Raw genomic sequence first — 22264 nt, 5'->3', positions numbered from 1 at the left:
ATACATGTCTCTATGTTTAGTTCTTCTTTCTCCAAATCTTCCTAGTGTCTGATTTAGCCAGGCAGGCAACTGAGCATCACACAGTCAATCACTCATTCCCCCCTCTCCCAGTGGGACAGTGAAGAGAATTGGGGAAAAGATGTAGAACACGTAGGTTGAGATAAAAATAAAAAACAAAGCTATTTACTAGGACAGAGAAAGCAGAGAGAAATAATAGTAATGAGAAGTACATATACTATGTGTATATATATATGACAGTTTCCATGTTCTTTTGCATCAAGAATGAAATAAATCATGGAAAAACAGCTTTTGGTGCCATTTAGTAGAATGCAAAATCTCTGTCCTGTTACATAAATATAAATCTATTCCTAAAAAAACCCAAATTTTCAGCTGTCTCAGAGATTTCTTGTCAATTCCTATTTAGCTCTGGCTAAATGTCTAGCTCGTTGCTCCCTTTCCTGTAACATCTTTTCTTGAATTGCTTCAAATATAAAATTTCAGATTACCCACTTAAAGAGAACAAGAGCAGTTAAGCAGTAATATTCCTGCATTCTAGAGTGAGTTCAACCTTTTTTAAAAATTTATTAATTAGGAAAACGATTTAGGATAAATTCTGATGCTTTAAGATTTGTATGACTGTTTGATTTGCCTCATGCTACTGTTGCACACTGATTTCCTTGATTATCAAACTGTACATTCTGGGTTCACATCTCCTGTGATCATTTCTGTACTCTACCCATGACTCATTTTGTGTTAGCAAACCAGCTGCAGTCAGATCCCAGACTTCCTCTGATAGTTGAATGCCTTAAGTTAATTTCTTACTTGTATTTGTACCAGGAATCCCCTTCATTTCATGCAGTGGTGCTGTGTACTCAATCCGTATTCCTGAGAACATCGTAGACTCAGCTTGTTTCTCCTGCTGTGGTTCACTTCATATTGAAGTGACCGCTTATTTTCTGCCAATTTTCATAATTTCTCCCATCTCAGATCAGTTTGTTTATATATCTTTTAGATCATTGTAAAATCTCAAAAGACAGTACTTCATCCAGATGTTTTATCAAATATGAATCTCCAGAATAGCAGAATCATAGAATTATAGAATGGCCTGGGTTGAAAAGGACCTCAGTGATCATCGAGTTTCAACCCCTCTGCTATGTGCAAGATAGATAGCAGACTACCAGACCAGGCTGCCCAGAGCCACATCCAGCCTGGCCTTGAATGCATCCACAGCCTCCCTGGGCCACCAGTTCCAGTGTGTCACCACCCTCTGTGTGAAAAACTTCCTCCTAATATCTAACCTAAACCTCCCCTGTCTCAGTTTAAATCCATTCCCCCTTGTCCTATCACTATCAACACATGTGCCATTCCTCCTTCTGTTTATATACTCCCTTCAAGAACTGGAAGGCCACCATGAGATCTCCCCAGAGCCTTCTCTTCTCCAAGCTAAACAATCCCAGTTCCCTCAACCTTTCCTCATAGGAGAGTTGCTCCAGCCCTCTGATCATCTTAGTGGCCCTCATCTGGACCCATTCCAAGAGCTCCACCTCCTTCCTGTACTGGAGGTCCCAGGCCTGGATGCAGTACTGCAGATGGGGCCTCACAAGAGCTGAGTAGAGCAGGACAATCACCTCCCTGCTGACCATCCCTCTTTTAATGCAGCCCGGAACACAGTTAGGCTGCAAGCACACACGACTGGCTCATGTCCAGCTTCTCGTCCACCAGGGTGCCCCGATCCTTCTCCACAGGGCTGCTCACAGGGAGTTTGTCTCCTATTCTGTATAACAGTTCTTGTATTGAAAAGTACTTACATCTACACTGTAGGAATTGTTTAGTCTTAGAGTTTGGGCCTATTTAGGATCCAGTATGTTAGTAGTGAGCCCACCTCCTTCTCATTTTGAAGAAAGTAAGTTTAGCACAAAAAAGAGCAAAGTCTAAAGTTATCTGTTAATGTATGTTAAGTTTGTATATGTACTTGGAAATGATAAATCTCAAAAAAGTATACTTGTTATGCACAGATATGTTGTTCTTTCTTTGGAGCCTCATTGCAGTACCCTTCTAAATCTCTGCTTCTAGCTGTCTTTTCTTTGAGAAAATAATCTGCTGATGGCAGATCAAAAGTTTGAAGCCTTATAGCAATAAGTAATTAAATTAATATAAAAATTAATAACCAGGCTTGGGAATCAATTCCTACAGGTGTCTTTGATCTTTGGCTGAATAAAAGTTCTCCAGGGTTGTCAAAGAAATTAATTCTGTACAACACTAAAATAAAACAATGTAAATTTGAAATCATACTAAATCCTGGCAACTAAATCTAAAATGTAGCCTTCCATCTTTTAGCATTTCATAGAATTAATACACAAAACTTTTCATGACAGAAATTACTGGAATTTTCTTTTACAAATGAGAATTGATGCAAGTAGCTTGTGATTTGACCACAATTTTGTTACAGACTGGATTCACATTTAGAAAGATTTCTGCTGTGGTACTGTGGCCTATTTCAGAGATACCACTTTCTGCAGTTAGAAGAAGGCGTTGTGCATTAGCTTTTTGCAGTGAAGTTCTGAGATAAAATAGATGTCTCTTGCAATAAAGATTATTGGCAGTTGTCTTCCCAGCATTTACTGAACTAACAGAATTATTTGTGGTAACAAAACAAAATATTTGAGATCTGTTTTGTTGAATTATCAACAGAAGACTCTCTTGACACCTCTTTTGTTGGTTAATTTTAGTCATGTAATTCTGTTAAATTCACACAAGTCAAAAGTCTTATAGACAGATGATATGCTACTGTTCTAACTGATGAGATGGTTATCTTTTTCATTTCAGTGATGAGTGCTGTATGCATTCCTAAATTTTTACTTTAGTTACGTTCCAGCCACATGCTGGTGCCAGGTTGTAGCAGACTCTGTCAGTTATTTTTGTATTTTTGGAACGATTGAGGTCCTGTAAGAAAAAGTAAATAAATGCTGAGCATTCATTTAGGTAGCACTATAGTTCAGGAGAACGATATTTTTAATAATTGAGAAGTTACAGGAAGATGCATAGAGATCTAAGTGGTAAAACTATATGTATTTTTAGTAGCAGTGGATTTGTTTCATGGAACAGGTTAAGACTTTTAGTAGCAGAGAGAGCCCATTCTTCATAAGCTATCAGCAAAAAAAAAAAAAAAGAAGGTACCAGCTTTTTTCAGTCTCCCTGTTATTGTGCTGTGTAGCTGTTGTCCTCTGTCAGCGGTGGCTGTTCCATGGTAAGGCTTTGCATATTGAAATCTCTAAAATGCAGTCTAATATACATGCAAGTCATTTTAGAAGATAAGAACTGAATTGTTGCTGTAACTTGTACTAATAAGATGCTTGGTTTTTTATCTTTCTTGTTTTTACATAATTGCTTACAGAAATGTCAGATTTATGAATTCTAAGCACCAAGTATGATTTGTTTCCATTAACTCTTTCCCAAGAGCAGTGTCTTGTTCAGTGAAACACTTGCTTTGGTTCTGTGAATTTCACAAAAATGCAAACAGAAAAACAATTTGCAGAAACAGGGTGTTGTGTTTTTTTTTCATAGACCTGTTTCTTTTCTAATTCAACTTGTGTTTCTCAGTATTCACTTTGCTTGTAGACTGTGTTAATTTCTAGCAACATTATAGTATTAATGTATTTAAGAGTGTGTGCATACAAATATATATATGGTATTTGAGTAACACTACAACTGTCTTGATGAAGTGGAGTAACTAGAAACCAGAGTTAAAAGACCCCGATGAAAAGTTTCAGACAGAAAGGTAACTCACAGTCTGGTATGATTTAAGCTTGTCTGAACTTAAGACAATAGTTACAAAACAGTCTAGAATAGATTTAGTTGAGAATAAGCAGAACAGCAGAAATATGAGACTTGTGGGTTTTCAGTCTAAACAGTTAATTTATAACTGGGAAGACATTGTGTCAGCATGGATGCCAGAGACCTTTGGGGTGTAGAGCATCTCCTTACTGCTGTTCATGAGCTCAGTTGTTTTCTTTCCTCTGAAGGGAATAAGGAAACAGCTGTGCTGTCCTGATTTCCTGTTGATCGATTGGTGATCACAGTACGATCCTGTGAGCCTCCCAAAAAGCAGGTGTTGATGTTACAAGAACTCTGTTATTCCTTTTTCTTGCTTGTACTTCAGCCTGTGGTTGGTATGCATGGGGACATGTTTGGGAGAGGAGAAATGGGAAGCTTCATTGAATAATTTGTTTTATTTCCAGATGGATTGTGAGACAGTCTTTCTCCAAACATGAGCATTTATATTTTTGACCCTGAAGGAATTTTTCTTTAATAGTTATATGAATTGAAGTTCTGTACTCTGGAGTCTTGTGAACTTTGTATAGCAGTAAAAAACCATCGTAGTAGTGGCTTTGCTGTGGTAACTTGCCACTGTCTCTTGAGCTCAACTTTAGATGTATTTTTTTTAAATTATAGGAGTGTATTGTTTTGGTTTCTTTTTCTGCCGCTGTGTGTTCAGTTGTGTCTCTCTGTTTCCTGTACTGATTGTCCATAGACACGTTTGTCAAAAGTGACTGCAAAAAGAAAAGCATCTGAGGTTAGGGCTGCCTCAGGACTTCCCAGCCTGTACCTTATTTAATCAAGTGATCATCATGTAGAAGGAATATCTAGTGGTTATTGTCTTTGATGGGATTTTTTTCTTGTTATTGGAGTTTCTGGGGAAAATTGTTAATATAAATTAACTGTCAAATGTTTTTTGCCTTGTAATATTTTAGCCAGCACTGTTAGTTTTTGAATATTTTATGTAAGACTTTACATTTCTGTTATTTATATTTAATTAAACATTACCTTTTGAGTTGAGTCATGGATACTGTATTACATATGAATTCTGACTTGAGTTACTTCTTATTCTGAGTTTATATGAGTTTGTTTTGTGTACTTAAGTATTTGCAGTAGCTGTTGTAAAGGATTCTTGTGGTCTTGATTAAATTCTGTGTTGATATTCATGGTATATATGTTTAACAAATCAATATTTAGATTTATTGGCTTATCTATCTATGATGGTACACCTTCTCTTGTGCCAGGATTGGTGATTCAAAGCATGACACATTACACAGCATGCTTGTAAGTACTTAAGCAAATATTTTAAAGTGCTTGTTTTGTAGTAATGTCAGGGGCACCTTATATAGAGTGTGCTTTTAAGGAAATTAGTATGTTTGGTGTCAAGTCCCTTTCATACTTTCCTCTTGTTACAATTTTGCTTTCTATATAGAATGCTTGCATTAATTTGGGGAGTAAGGTAGATAAGCAGTAGAGCTGTCCATTTGCAGTGACTGGTGCTTTCAAGTAGTGCTTCTTTTCCCCTGAGGGAATAAAATCTTGATTGGGTTGTCAGTAGTTTCATGTGGTCATAAGCTGAGGTTGGTTAGGAAGGAGCAGTGTGTACTGTGGTCTTGAAGTCTTTAAACTTTGATTTCTAACCACAAAACTGTGTCATGGAAGATTTGAAAATCTTTCTGTTTCCTAAAAATACAAGGAATGTAAGTGTGAGACTTATTTCTCAAAGGAGAAATTTATTACAGGGACAGTTTTTTATGTAGTAAATTTTGAAATTGAGAGATGTAATCTTTGACTTCTTTTTGTTTGTTTGTTTGCTTTTGTCTGAGCTGGACACACTGGAGCTGTATTTAGCATTTGTGTGATCCAAAAGATTCGGACTGGAGGCAGACAGGGAACTAGCCACTGCAGTCATGTCAGGTTAATGAATGGATGCATTTAATCTGGGACATACTGCATTTTCAAGGTTAATGGATGACACCTATTGAAATGCATTTGTAAGACAATCTTTATGAATATTCTCCTCTACATCTGATTAGATAACTGCTGAGTTCCTTTAACTTAATTGAGCGCTAACAACTTGCAGCCCTTTTTTTCCTCTCTGAAGCAACAGGTATATGAATGGCTGTTGAAATGATTTCCTGGATGGATTTGTAAGCCTTTATCTTCTCTGTGGAACATGGTTACATGTGATTCCTCTTTGGAATTGAGAACTGTTTCTCCCTTCAGTACCAAACAGAGAGTAATCGTATGGTAATTATGTCCCTGAAACAAACACAGCCTTGAGGCTCTTCAAGGCTGTACTCTGATTTGGGCATATTTCCAAAATGATAACATAGTCTTATTCCAAGTTTTCAGATTGTTTTGAGACACTTCAGATTTTTTGCAAGGGTTTAACAGGACATGCTAGTAATACTGGATTGTTCACAATGGAAGAAAGCCATTTCCTGCTGATTGAGAATTTAAGTAGGCTGTAATTATTCCAAATTCCAATGTAGCCTGCCTATGGTACCAGGCTAAAAATCATGGTCTTGTAAAAATAAATAAATGTTGTGGGAATTTTTGGTTTTCTTAAGGAGTTTTTGCATTTTTTCTGTGAATTGCCTGTATTAAACATTATTTACCCAGTCATATTTCTTCCTTTCTAAACAAGCTGAACGAAGCAATTTCTGTGTATGAAACATGTAGAAAAGTGCAGTTTTGAAGATGAGTTTCTTCTTCTTCTAGTCACTAACATGTTCATGAAAAATAGATGGTAATTACCTTGTTTCTCATTTCCTTTTGCGTCACCTTCTTATAAAATTAGGAGGAAAATACTTTTCTCATAGCTATGCAAACTGTATTATTTGGTTTTGACAGCATTTCTACTGTAAAAATCAGGAAAATACAATTTTTTTATGCTGTGTATGAGATAAGTCATGCAACTTTTTTAAGGATCATGTGTTTGGTTACCGGTGTCTCAAGAATGCAGAAGACTGTCTCAAAAGTGAGTTAAAAAAGATCTGGAGTTAAAGCATAATCAACCGCCCAAATCAGATAATAAAGACAGTGTGTGTACATAAGAGAATCTGTAAGAAGCTAGAGAGGAAGAACTTGAGGGCATCATACTTAAGGAATACAGGAGGAATCTAACAGGGTAATTGCCCTTAGAAAACGCTTGTCTTTCATAAAAAGGCATGGATATGTGCTTTTCCCCTCTTCAACTTGCTGCCTTAGAGTAAATGATTGCGCCAGGAGGAAACAAATATACTTACAGAAGTATGTATTTATCAGTTCTGCAGAATGTTGCAAGACCCTTCTGCTGTATTTCGTATTGCAACTGTATTCCTTCATGATACTGGTTTTAGTTAGCACTTCGACTGAATATAAGAAGTTGTAGGTATTTTTACAGATGCTTACTTCTTTGAGCTTGTTTTTATGCGTACTTTATGAAATAATTAACAGACATTTATTGACTTCCAAATACTTTAAAATTAGACAGAGGTGGCTTCAGCAGTGTTAAATGAAATGTGATACAGAACATAATTAAGATCTCTAAGATTTGCTGATAAGTAAGAGTAATAACAATAATTATGCCTCATTTTTACTCTTCGACACCTTATTTGAGACCTGTCTGAGCACCATGACCTAAAGGAGCCTGTAGAAAGCTCCTTTGGGAGCTGTTGGTACTACTACTCTATTTGAAAAGTGAACTGTGTATGGGATCTCTGTGCTGGTCTCTCATGACGCTGTTGTTTTCTTTATATTCAGAAGATTTTCAGGGAGATAACGTCCATAAAGAAGAGTGTTTGCTGCCTGCTGTGTTTGAGGCATGGGCAGATCTGAGACTGTACAATTCTATAATCAACCTCTTAAAAGATGTAAGGAATTCTTAGTCTTTCTAAGCACATATTATACATGCATATCTCAGTCTGAGGCAAGACTGTACTTTCCAGATCGTAATGTTCAACAAAATACGTAGTTGTAAGTGTTAGGAATTCCATTCATGCAATGGCATAAGAACTATGATCCTAAATATGACTTTCTTTACTGTAAGAGGAGATTTAAATCTTTGGGAATTAAGAGACTAAAATTATGTTCTTTGAGAGCCTGAAAGACTTACGCAGTCAAAACAAATTAGTTAGTACCTTCTTCCGTGATGCTTTTGTTGACTATTGCAAAAAAAAAATGTCATGCACTTTTACAAAGAAGCACAAAGAGCATACTGTTTTTATCAGTGTTGCAAGACAAAATGTTTCCAGATTTAAGAAGGGAGCTAACAACAATGCTACTAGTATTCTATGCTGTATTGTTGTTTAATATGTAAACAGTATGTTTTCTTTATATTTGGCATGCAAATGTTATTTGAACAAGTTATTTATGCTGTAAACAGAAAAATAAGAAATATAGAACACTTACGAGAACGAATAGAAAATAAAGGGAATAGATACATTTCAAATGCTAAGTATTTGAAATATTCCTGATGGAGACCATTAAATAATTTAGAAGGGCTAGATTTGAAGGAGGAGTTTAAGTGACATGTAGTTACATTTCCTTTCCAAAGCAAGTTTTCACAGGATTTTCAATTAACAAATGATTTATGTTAAACTGCTGTAACTATAGGCTGCTCCAGTGGTATCCTTGGAGAGCAATTTTGTTGACTCTTGGAATGTCTGCTGTTTGTTTAAAAGATGGCCTTGGATTTTTATGAACATGAGTCTACCATGTGTATTGTTTTACAACTGCTGCAATGGCATCTCTTATTTGCAGGTGGGCACTTAGCAGTTATTCAGGGACTATACGTACTTGATGCTAACACTATCCAGATCACGAAAGAATCATTCTGAGCTGTCTTATTTTAGTCCTGCTTATCTTGTTTTGTACTTCAAAATTTAATACAATTATTTTCAAAATATCAGGGTCTTGGATAATATTATGCTGTGTTGTCTTGTCTGCTACTTATAAATGCTTATTCAAATTGCATCATTGTAATTGAGGTATGATAGATGTTCACAGAGCCAAATATTATGAGGAATATGTCATTCGTATTCATTTTTTATTAACCATCCCCATTCATATCTCACTACTGAGGCTTTTGAAATCATTTAAAGCTTCTAGCAGGATTCTAATGAACACACTTGTTTCTTTTTAAAACTGATTATTCATTTATTTTACAGGCAATATTTTTTATTTTAAATGTGAAAATAATCAGTTGTTTCTGCAGAAAAGCTTTTTGAAACATCTTAAGGAATGCCTACTTAATGAGGAATAAAATAAGGAAACTAAAAAAGAAGCCTTTAACATTTTGCATATCTTTTTATTAGGACTTTGATGTAGATCAGGTGACCTAGATGTAGCATTTGGTTTTGAATCAACACATTAAGATGCAAAAGTTGTTTTCATACTGTTACCATAATATGCAAGAATAATGAAAAGGTGTTATGTAATCTTTCCAGTTGAAAAAATAGTTTTAGAGGGACATCTGCAACAGAGATAAAGATCTTTCTATTCAGTTTTCTGAAACACTTTATCCCTTAGACTTTTCCTTGTACTTGAGGAAACATCTGTCCTATGGCCACAATGAGTCAGACTCTATAATACTACGCATGTTCTTAAGGCAGTTCACATCACATGTAAAGCAGATCAGAGTGTATCTTGTCCAGTATTCTATTAGAAAATGGAGAGATGGAGGCCAAAATGGAATGCTTTTTTCCATATTTAACCACATGACTAAGGCTTATCAGGCATGTGGATGTAAGAATGTTTACCAGTTAGTCCTTGTGAAAATAACGATGATGAGAAATCTCCAAAGTTTCAGAGAAAATACAGTCTTGTAGTGCAAATGCAAGCACATTAAAAAGGGTTTTCCTCATATTATCTATGTGCTGCCAGGTCCTGCAACTATGCATTTGCTCATTAGTGGAGGTTAATTGGAGTGACTTGGATGGCTCTGTACCCATGTTCAGTTTTGATGCACTAGAAATGTAAGTCATGAAAGACTTGTTATCTCAGAATGATAAGAGCTTGCCTATTTATTTTGCTTAGTCGCTGTATCCAAATGACTACTAGCAACAAACTGGTGATGTTTTTTGTGTGTTACTGAGCCTTAGTCGCTGCATCTGCATGGAAGTCTGCCTTTATATTTACTGCAAGTTGAATAAATATCTTGCTTGCAAATATTGCTGTTGCGCTACACTTGTGCGGGCACATAGCATATCTTGTGAAAATGCTATGTCAATGGCCTGTGCTAATGGGACTGAAAGGACTGTAACAGGAATTAAAGATATATCTATTTGAAAATGTGGTTGCTGTTGTGAGGTTGTCCTCTAATATGCTGTTCTCTGTGAGAAGGCAGACTTACCTGTCACCCTATAACCACATTTATAGGGATCAGCTAGCTTTCAGTGCTGACAAATTCATAGTTTATTTCAGTAGAGATAGTCAGTGAATCTCTCTTTCAAAACAAATATCATGATGTAACTGCTACTGTTCTCCAGCATATAAATATATATATATTTCTCTATGGCATTCATTTTATAAGGAACTTAATTGTATTACTACCTATAATAAGTGTCCAAAATAAATACTAGGAATGGAAATTGAAACACAGAAAAACCCTACCTTAATTATAATCAATCTATACAAATGGCACATACCTACATTTCAAGACCACTGTCATCCAGAGTACTGAATCATTTTTAAAGATAGTTCCCTTTTGTTCCACAGTTTAAAGTCTCGGTTGGTTTGTAACTCTGTTGATTCTACCTGTGGAAGAAAAATAAAATTATCAGACATGGACTTGTGTGCAACTGCTTTTCTTATATTTGTCAATTCTTCAGGTTTTCTTTTTCAGCGATTTTTCCCTCTCTCCTTTGGATGACAGTAGGGAATGTGCAGGAGCATGAGATAGAACATCGGGCCACATAAAAGTGTGCAGTAATTCTGTGACTGACTTAAGTAGTTAGAAGTATGTCTGACATCCAGAATGAAATTGTAGAAATCAGTGGTGATTGTAGAAAACTCTTCTGCCCATAACAAATTATTTTGATGACTTTCTTTATTTTGTCTTGCAACTTAGTGCCTTTCTTAGTCTTTTAAGATTAAATGCTGCTTTATTTCTCTGGTGATGGCAAACACTTGTAGTTGTTTTCAGGTTTTTCTGGTACTTGTTCTCTCCCAGTCCTCCCCATAACAAACCCTTACTATGTAGTAATTTGATACTTTCCAGGGTGCCTCGTAGGGGTCAGGCATCCTGATCCTCTGTGTGCCTTCCTTGCTGGTATTCTTTCTGGTGTGTCCACTAAAGATTTTTTCTTCTTTCTGGAAAGGAATTTCTTAAAAATTGTTTCTTAAGTGTTAAAAATAAAAATAATTATTGTGATAGTGCAAACCCACAGCTAGTAGTGTAATGAAGAAAGATTCTGCATTTAACAGCTGAAATGTTAAAGCCAGATTCTTTCAATTATTTCTAAATTAATTGTATAAATAATACCAGATTTAGTAGAACTCCTGCCCATAAAATACTTTTCTTAGGGAAGACAATTACCATGCACTGAATAGACAGTGAATTATGAAAGAGCCCAAAGGTAGTTTTCTGTGACTTCCTTGAGTTTTTTAGTCCAAACAAGAATCTGCAATAAGTGTCTGAATGCAAAATAAGTGGTAATCAATTAATTCACTGCATTTTTAACAAAAATATTAACTCTCCAGAGTATGATGAATGTTATTAAATTTAAATTAATTTTAGCTGTCCTTTTTATAATGCTGTGCTAAATGAACATCTGTCTGAATTGCCTGATGGTTCTGAAAACTACATCTGTCCTGTCAAAAAATAATAGTTGTCAGCTGTAGTTTAATTCTATGTAGTTTAATGTAATTTTGCATTAGTTTTCCTCTTGGGAGTAATCTCATTGTATACGTACTAATGGAAGCTGCGACCCTATCTAATACTTTCAGGGACTAGCATCCTAAAATGGATGCTAGCATAATGGACTTTAACCAAATTTGATGGGTAGTGGAATATCACAGAAATTACCCAACATCTAAGGCTGATATAGGAGAAAATTTTGTGTCTAACTGCATCTAGGCTATACTGTATACAGTCAGATTAATGGTACCAGACCTTTTGTAGTAGATTTCATTCCAGAAATCCCTTGTGAGGCAGTTAAATGATATAAAGAATTAGGCAGGTAAGAACCAGGAATATGAGGAAGCACTTTGCTCCCTCTAGAGCAAGTTAGTGGCATACAAACAGAATATGGGTCCTCTCCTGATTATGAGAGAGAAGTGTCAGAAAAAAAATTTGTATTACTCTGAAAAATGTGGAGAGAGAAAAAGAATGAAAACATAGGATGATGGAAATTTTCCCTCTGTTGGTTTTCTTTGCTGATGTGCTTGTAAGTATAGTAAAAAAAAGATTGATTATGTTCCCCCTAGATCTAGTTTTGATACTCCCTGCTGTCTCACCTTTCTGGAATATTGCAGTTAATGATGCAATTTGTTCTTTGGGAAATACCTTGGAGGATTTTAAGCCTAATATACACCTAGACAGGAATTGTCTTCAGGCTGTTGGTGACTTTTTTTTTTTTTTGGTAGCAGTTGCATAAACATGAATGCCATTGGCTCACTTTCAGAACTGAAAAACAGGAGAACGTCCTAATAACCAATTTCGGTCCTGAGCAGTTTGTGCATATTGCAGTTTCTGCATATAAAAGATTAAATCAAGAATGATAGAGGCACAGATTTTCTAAAACAGTTATTATTTTTCATAGCTTTTTTGAAAAAAATGCAAGGCAACCATTGGCAATACCACTGTCTGAGCTACATCTGTGCTGTTATTCTTGCTGAAAGGGGATGGAGAAGCTCTGGAAGCTCCGAGGCACACTGTTGATAATCTCTCAGCTTGGCACATCTGACATGAAAAAGGCTTACTGTGTAAGCACTGGGCTTTACATACCATACCTAGCTGTGATTTCAAGTTCTGAGGAGGTCATCTCAGGTCTTTGATCCATTGGGGCAGACAGATTAGTTTGTACACAATTTACAGTATGAATTATTTGAGTTCTTTAAGTGAAAGTTTGTAAACAGACTTATCAAGTAGTTATCATCTTAATGCAAATAATTGAATCTTATGAAGAATTCCACTATCTTGGACACAGCTTCCCTGCTGCCTTTATTGTGCAAACTTTGAAGTGCAGTGTCTGTCTGTCCTATGCCTCTTGATATTAATAGATATTCCTGTGATGCCCACAGCCAACTGTGGAAATCTATTTATGTGCACTTGCTCACTCTTGCTAGCTTGTTCCTTCACCTATATGCCACACTGCTGGTATTGTTCACTGTCAGAGTGGCTGTGAGAATATGAGAAAGAATGAATACCTTGCGCTGGGATTTAATGCATTAAATGTTTTTGAGGGACAGATGCCATTCACTTTGGCAGTGGGACCATGTCCGCTGTCAGCAAGTTGGTGAGTGACATGAAACTGTGTATGTGCTTGACACACCTGAGGGGTGGAGTGTCACCCAGAGAGAACTAGACAGACTGAGCAGTGGGCCCAGGTGAACCTCATGAGGATCTATGAAGACATTCACAGGGTATTGTGCCTGGGTCGTGGCAGTCCTCACTACCGGTACAAGCTGGGGGATGTGAGAAAGGAATGCCCTGCCAAGGAGGACATAAGGGTACTGATGGGTGGTATGCTGAACATGAGCCAACAGTGTGCCCTGTTAGTCCAGAAAGCCAACCATATCCTGGACTGTGTCAAAAGCAGTGTGGTCAGCAGGCTGAAAGAGGTGATCCTGCCCTTCTGCTCTGCTCTGGCGTACTGCATCCAGATGTGAAGTCCTCAGTACAGGAGAGACATGGACCTGTTGGAACGCTATTGGAGCACAGTCCTGTTGGAAAGAACTTGGGAAGTAAGCTGGACATAAGCGAGCAGTGTGCCCATGCAGCCCAGGAAGCCAACTGTGTAATGGGCTGCATCAAAAGCAGTGTGGCCAGCCGGGGCAGGGAGGTGATCCTGCTACTGTATTTTGTGCTGGGAAGACCTCAGTTGGAGTACTGTATCCAGATGTGAAGTCTTCAGCACAGGAGAAATGTGAACCTATTGGAACATGTCCAATGGAGGGCCACAAATGCAATCCAAGGGATGGAATACCTCTCCTGTGAGGTCAGGCGGATAGAGCTGAGACTGTTCAGCCTGGAGAACAAAACGCTTTGAGGTGACCTGATAGTGGCCTTGCGGAATATTAAGTGAAGTAGAAAAAAAGAAAGGGGACAGATTCTCTAGCAGGTTTGTTGTGATAGGACAGGGAAAAATGGTTCCAAGCTAAAAGAGGGGAGATTTACATTGGACATACGGAAGAAATTTTTTTTACAATAAAGGCCGTAACCCTGGAACAGATTGCCCAGAGAGGTGATGGATGCCCCATCCCTGGAGACATTTAGGGTCTGGCTGGATCAGTCTTTGAGCAACTTGATCTAACTGTAGATGTCCCTGTTCATGGCAGGGGAGTTAGACTAGATCTTCAAAGGTTCTTTCCAACTCAAAAAATTCTGTGGTTCTATGAAATATTTGTAATATACTGCTTGTAACAGTACATGTTTGTGTCAAGCATATAACTGTCTTTTAAGAGCATGGTTCTGTTCTCATATTTTTGTCATGCACTGAAGTTCGAAGGATAAGTCATTCACAGATAAGAGCAGATTGCTATGAGTAGTGTTTTCCTACTTTCATAGATTGCTGTGTGCAGTAATTAGACATGCCTGAAATAGCTGCTTTACAAAGAGAGACTTCAGCTAATATTGTGAATACAGAGGAATGTCTACAATCTGTAGAGTTTTATCAAGGTCTCATGAGAGGAATCTGATGACAAGAAGTTCCCATCATTCTCTACATCAAAGTCCATTTTTGGTATCTCAGACTGGATACTACCTGTAATAGTCATATAAAGTGAGGATCCATAGTATCTGAGTGTGCAATGAATCTCTAAGGTTATTCACAGAAGGTAAACTTTAAAAGCAGGCATGTCGAGAAGAGTGAAGTGGTCAGTACACTTTTGCTCTTAAGCAGATTAATAGCAATGACAAACTTAGGCCAGAACAGTTTGTAAGTTTATCTACTGTGCATTTCACGTGGCTCCCAAGAGGTGAAATGTAAATTATTGAGACTCCTGAGAAAGTCAAGGCTGGGATAGCATTGTATATTAATATGAGATAGTATTAGTTTCAAACTAACCCGTATCACTTCATGGATTTCGTGTCCAAGGTGAATGTCAAACATGAGGTCTGCAGAACGAATTCCATAAGTGGCAGCTAAATTCTACCTTAGTTCAGTGAACTGTGCAAAATTGGGAATCCTTGTTTTGGCTTCCTTTGTAGTTGTCTGGAAAATGTCCATTGTAGAGAATTTGAACAAATCTGAGCCAAAATTCTTGGTCTGCATTTGATTCAGTTGATTTTATGGGTTATACATTCCTTCCCACCACTGCAGCTTTTCCTGTGGAAAACCACGAAGTGTTTGTGAGCTCTGTTTCTCTTATGCTTATTGTTGGCTTGTTTTATACTTTCATTTCTCGTGATAGAATATTAAGTTGGACCTATGTTCTAGCATTTGTTCTTGCTGTATGGTAAAGGGAAGAACAATTGGGGAATATTTTTTAGCTGTATTGCTCCTGGAAACAGCAGTTATAGAATTGTGCATTCTGCAACTTCACCAGCCAGTTTACCAGGAGATACAAAATACTACAAATCTGTTTTTCAGCAATTGCAGGACTAATTGTAATATGAACATTATACACAGAGTTCCTTTTTCTATTTCTTTTTTAATGAGTTTGTAAGGGAATTGGAGAACATCAAAGTGTGGAGTATTATTAATAGACACTTGAAATGTTTTCTGGCTTGTTTGAGCTGGGCAGATCAAACACATGAGTGAACCAATCATATTTATTAAAGTAGTACGCTTGCAAGATGGGACATTTTTACCCCTTTAAGACATGATAATTAGTTATGCAAGAAATATCATACTGAAAATCTTACAGCAGATAAATAGTAAATAGCGGGTATGAAATGTGGAGTTCCTTATATCCAGGACTCTTCTGCTTTGAAAAGAAAGTGCTTCTAGAACATCACGTAAGCATGCAAAATTATTATCTCCTGTACTTGATAAGTCTGAGTGAGTAGAAGGTATCGTGGTAACTATTAGTAATGACAAAGTTGAAGGTGCACGTTGCTGTTAATTTTAGCTCGATTAACAAGGTATACAATTAATAGTGACTTACTTTGAATTATAAAAGCCAAATTTAAACTTCAGTTAGTAAATGTAAGAAGACTCTCCTGATGACTCAAGTAATCTTCGTGTAGTATGGAGTATCTGAAGCAGCTCCTTGTGGACCAGACAAAAAGCCTATTGAATAATTTGAAGAAAGGTCCTATAGAATATATCTGATGTTCTATGTTCTTTAACAGTTATGGAGTGAGAAATATGTATGAGGACTTAACATAATGTCAGTGCAAGTCTGTGAAACGAGACATTTCGGTGAGGTTCTTGAATTTCTGCCTTCTTTATGCTTGCACACAGCTATAACTTTATGTGCAATCTTGACAATGGCTCTTTATTTTAGACTGAGTTGTAAATGAGAGCATCACTTCTGTACACTTTCATCCCTTAGATTCCTTGTGAACTGGCCATATTAATGTTGGGTTTGGCATGTGGGCATTTTTTCATCGTGAAACGTGTGAAGGTCATTGCTCTGTTTCCATATAATAGCCAACTGAGCAGTAGTGAATAATAGTTTTTTAATTGCTATTTTGAAATGAATGTCTGTTTGTCTAGTTGTATGTCTTGTCATGTTCAATTGCAGTTATTTGGAATTTTCAGAAACTGTGTTATGTGTACAGCTATTGGTGTTTTTGGTATAAAATGCTAGAGGAGTCTCAACTTACTATACTATAGCTTATCCTATAGGAGCATATGGGAGTATTTTATGACTCATGAGTGTATCATTTAAATATGATGGGTTTTATGATTAAAATAAAATGATTCAGATTGACTATTTATTCTATTGCTTAGTATTTTCAGTGAACATCTTGAAAGTTGTTTGCAGTTTTGATGGGTATTACAGTGCTTTTAATGAACTGGGTACATATCTGACTGTCACGTGCCATCTTTCTTTGATGTAATAGCTTTTGTTAAAGGAGCATACCTCAGTGATGTGCAGAGAAAGGTGTTTCTTCCGAACATGGACCTCATGTGTGTGCAATATAAATGTATCTTTTCTTATTTCCAGATGCATAAAGTCGCTTAGCAATTTTTTCTCATGTCACATTACATAAAAATTCTGCTGCTATAACACAGCTTAAATGTTAATGTTTTGAAGGTAATTTATGTGTGGCATGGGAGAATTAGTAATCGAAACAGTAATAGAATTGGAACCAGCTGTGGGAGCTAGATAGGAAATTGTCCTTCCTTCCTGCAGTAACTTAGACATACTGTAATTTTTAACTCCCACCTCTCCTATCCCTACCCTGTGGTTGTAGATCTTCTTTGCATGACTTATCTGATCATTTTCCCTCTACCTTGATTTTAGTTCCTTATCCTAATTGATTAGTAAGTTTGTAGATAACTGAGATGTTTGTCACCAGTTGAGACAATGTGCATAATTTTGTCTTTTTTTCTTTTTCCTTTTTTTTTTTCTTTACGTATATTTCTCAGAGTAAACATTTGAGTGAACACCTTTTTACAATCAGAATCAGAGAACTGTTGAAAAGTAGAATCTGTGGACAACTCTTTCTCTCTAGAGATGTGATTGTTTAGTTTTTGCTGACTGTAGTGTGTTTGCTAAGAATAACAGGATCCCTGAGGACCTTGATGAACTTCATCAGGATTGCTGAATAAACCCTTATAGCAGATTCTTCATGATATATATTATTTATTCAAGTTTCACAGATGAGGAAACCAGGGTGTGCAGGAATGAAATAAATTGCATGAAGTTAGAGGTCATAGATTGGTCTATACCTAAATCATGTAACGTTTTAATTTTGATGGATTAAAATCTGTGTAGTTTGGGAGATGGCTCACTAATTTGTTTGCCATTGTTCTGGTGTAGAGGTTTTTATTAGTGTCACTGGGATGTTTTTGAGACTATGCGAGTGTGATCACAGAAAGTGAACATCAGTGTCTTTATTGTTTAGAGGAAAAGTGTATTTTGCTTCCACTGTAAGAATTTCTACGTACATTTCAGGCATAACAGCTGTAAAAGGAACATGGATTGCTTGTTTTGGCTTTTCAGGTTTTCATGAGTCTAAAATGAAAGCTTACAGGGTTTGAGTTGCTGATGGGCTTAACTCTACTGCTTTATGAAACTTGCAAAAGAAACAACTACATATGCTACTGCATATATTGTTTTAATGTACTTCCGTAGAAGCATATGTAACTAAAACTGTCTTTTGCTGAATCTATTACGAAAGATTAATGATGTCACCAACTTTTGTAAGTGGGACGCTATGTTCAGATAAAAGTTGCTGTGATATATATGAATGCCAAAATGAGCCTGGTTTGTGTCTAAACTAAACATTTGATACTTTAAATAGATGAAAATTTGCAATGATTTTCCTTTGAGATTGTAGAATTTACCTGCTATTCTGTTACCAGCCAGAATGAGCAAAGCTTTCAGAACAGAGAATAGATTTTGTGTGTGTTTGTTCTTATTGTCAGCAGACCTGTGGCTTCTGTGCAGTTCTACTGTTTCTTAATAAATGAATGCATCCCTGCAGTTCAAAGCAAAATAATCTATCCAGCTCTAAAAAGCAATATTAGGGGTTATATCTGACTGAAAACACCAACATTTTCTTTCATGCTCTACACAGCAGTCATTTTCCGTGTCTTACTGCTGTAAGAAAAATTGTCTTGTTGGAACATGGGTGTTTTTTGGTGGCATATGGCAGTTCTGCATAGTGTTCTAGCAAAAAAGAAGTATTGGATTTATGCATATTTGAAACTGAGATGATAAAGATGAAATAAGCAGTTAGTTATGTAAGTGGAATATAACATATCTGGAATATGAAAAAAATGTGCTTAAGTAAATTTCTCTCCCAGAAACTGTAAAGGAAATTTTGCAAGCAATTTTAGATTTAAATCAGCTCTATCAGTGATTACAACTTGGTTTGGAAAAAGCTCAAGAGAATCTTTCTTGTATGTCTTGTAAGAACAATTTCCAGAACATAAATATTAATATAAACTTGGGTTTCATAAATCAACAACTTGTTACTAATTTAGAAGTTATCTGAATGGGGCTTTAGAATGTAGGTGAAAAATAGCAACCTTCTGAAATTTATCTAGAACTCCCAGGAGAAAGATCAGACAGACTTTGGTGTACTTCAGAAGTATGATGTTTATATTTTAAGAAGTAAAATAAAAAATTGCCAGCTGTGCTGAGGCTCTCTAATTGCTATACCTTTTGTAAATTTTTAGGCCACTAGAGACCTTCAATAAGGAAAAATTCTACTAAATAGCACAAAAAAAGAGATTTAATTCATGTTATCTATTGTGTCTGGGAACTTTCTCTGAATTACCATATGACCCATCATCTAATAAAATATATTGTGTCTGACATATAATAATGTTATGAATTTGTTTTTTTAAGAAGCCATATGTTGGAATGAAGATTTTTTTTTCTTTGCTTGTTAAACCTGACAAAACATTCTGGTTCAGATCACAGGAAAAAAAGTCATGAGACTGTGAAATAGAAAATGTTGAGAGAAGCTAGCCACAGTACCGTTTACATATTGAGTAAATCCACTTACTTCCTGTACACGTTAGGAAGCAGCCATTTAAATAGATAAATTTCCTTAATTTTTTGAAAGCAGCCTGAAGTGATGTGTTTTGGTAAAGAAAAGAATAATCTTTCCTCAGTCTTCCTGTACTTAAATGTAGAAGGGAAGTATTGTGCTGTTTAGGTATTACTCAAATGCAGAGCAGTAAGGGGGGACATAGCATTGGACCCTTCTAATATTACTGTTCATTTTGAAATTCCATTCAGTTGTCATGAAGTTAGGAGTTAGCCATGTTTTACTAAAAGAGTAACAGATATGGTTGGTGTTCCATGGGAATATTGACCAGAATGATTCATAGCAGTGTTTGTGTGTATCCTCTTGTTTTCCATAATATTTTCATTTTTCTTTGTCTTTTTCAGGCCAAAATTTTAGGCAATAAACGCACACATGAACTGATTAATCTAACCAAATCAAAACATCTCTCTTAGGAGTTCCCGTGAAGATTTTGCATTTTCCCTGTACATGCCCTGTATATGAATAGTTCATGAAGAAGAGAGGTCTTCAGATGACCCATGTTTTTGATATATTGATTCTTCTTCTGGAGTTAGTTGTTTGTTTTTGAAATTGCATGGGAAATCTGAGGTAAATGTTTTCCGTATTTAGATGCATCACGTTTGTAAACCTAATTATATGAATCTGGGCCAAAGTGAATTTAATAGCGTGTAAGTTGGCATCAGAAAACATCTCTGACACCTAAAAGAAAGGAAATTAAGAAGTGTTGAAATGTCATCTCATATTTGAATTCTTCCTTAATGCATGCAAGTTTGTGGATAATAATTTTTAGAAGCCAGAAACCATTGGTTTCCTATTGCTGCAACACAACATCTTGCACATCTCTCACATTGAATTTTTCATCTTTTTATCCTTCTGTCTTTTTCTTGAGTATGCTTTTATACATCTTTAGTGTATATCTTAGACCATTATTTTCAATGTAAGATACAGAGGAAAATAATGGAAAATTGACTTGGAAAAACTTCCATTTTACGAGTAATATGGTTTTAATCAGTGCCTGCAAAATAACTTGTGAAACAAAGCATGAACATCGCGATGTGTTTATTTATTAAAAAAATATAAGATAAACAGGAAAACAAAAAAGGCAGTTTAAACTGTTATTACTCTCTTCAGCTTTTACTGCTGTCATGGAAAATTCAGCTAGGTGCTGAACAGCTTGAAGTATTGTTCTAGACTGAAAGGAGGAATGAGGCATGTTTTCTTCCAGATCTATGAAAAGCTCCCTCTAACACCCTTTTTGTCTCTTTCTGATGACATTTCAAGACTTTGTGTTGAAGGATGGAGCAAGATGCTGTTTTTCCTGTTCACCTCTAGACTTGTTTCTTGAATTTCACCCATTAACTAATGTATAGAATCAGTTAAGTTAGAGGCAAAGTAGAAAAAAAGAATTATGTGTCTCCCTGTTAAGCGTGGTGGATTTTTGTCACTTTTTTTTTCCCCTGGAAGGAAACTTGGGTTGTTTTTTAGGTGATATTTCAGAGATACTTTGACTTGTGAACTGGACACATTAAATACAGAAATTATTGTGTAACAGCAAGTAAAACCTTCCATCATTTGGATCAATGTATCCCTGTGCCTGGATAGAGTGGCAGTTATTTCTGCACAATGCAATGGCTTTTTGTGTTGTTCTTTTCAACCCCTGTAGACTGAAGAGCTTATGTGCCTCTCCCATGTAGGAATTCGTACGTCACATATCCCATTCTTTCTCTTGTGGCTATTGATGATGAATCTGCACACTTTCTTTATTCATAAAATTTAAGTACATCTTCTTTCAAGATGTTACATAATTTACAGCATGAATATTTCATTAGGAGACGCATTTCTCCTTTTAATTACTCTTATCACTAATTATACTTATTACTTTGTATTCTTAAGGGTGGAATGGAAACATTATAGAAATATTCTTGTCTGCTTATAGGGAGCAAGATTTCAGTACTGCCTACCTGCATTCTAAAGTTTAGAGTGGAAGGCCTCAAAAGGCATTCAGACCTGCCTGCTCATGCTCCAGCAGAGTGGCTTTTGCTTTTCCATGCAATTCAACCCTTCTACAGAGGAGGAGAGTAGGCTTTAATAAAAACAAAACTCAAAACATAAACATGATATTTTAACAAAATGTTTGAAATGCTAAGTTTATTTTAAAATGTTTTTAAGTGGTTTTTTTTGTTTTTTTTTTTAAGTTTTTTAAATGCTAGGTTATTTTTTTTCTTTGTGGGTTTCAAAACGTTTAAGACGTGACTTTCTGCAGGAAGTCCTTCCATCGAGACTTTTAACTGCTGCTACTTCGCTGTCGATTAAGGTCATTCTGTCATCATTTGATGTAAAGGTTTTTTTGTCACCACCTTCTCACTCCACCAGCTACTGCCCAGTTTCTACTGCCCATAATCCTGTTGTTCTGTCCCTCATTTAGCTAGGCAGCAATCTTCTATCTGAGACCATTTTGCAGTTTGCTTTCTGAAATTTAAAATGTTGCTGGAAATGGAGAAATCTCTATATAGTTCATGCCTTCTTTTCTTTACTCCAGTCCATAAGTAGACAGCATCTGCCAGATGTGTGTACCAAACCAGGGACCCAAATGAGTGGGAAGTGGATGTTTGCACATTTCTGATGGATGAAATCAATCAGGAAGGA

The 22264-nt window shown here is 36.2% G+C and overlaps 1 protein-coding gene across 1 annotated transcript in view; it reads left to right on the top strand.

Annotated features, from left to right (window-relative positions):
* The window catches only part of WDR70 (WD repeat domain 70), a 147994-nt gene that overhangs the window by 12312 nt on the left and 113418 nt on the right, over positions 1 to 22264 (top strand). The window lies entirely within an intron of this gene.

The sequence above is a fragment of the Tympanuchus pallidicinctus genome, unplaced genomic scaffold, assembly GCF_026119805.1.
Source record: "Tympanuchus pallidicinctus isolate F22 unplaced genomic scaffold, pur_lepc_1.0 scaffold9, whole genome shotgun sequence".
Taxonomy (NCBI): domain Eukaryota; kingdom Metazoa; phylum Chordata; class Aves; order Galliformes; family Phasianidae; genus Tympanuchus; species Tympanuchus pallidicinctus.
The sequence above is the reverse complement of the archived record's forward strand: the minus strand, read 5'-3'. Positions and strand labels throughout refer to the sequence as shown.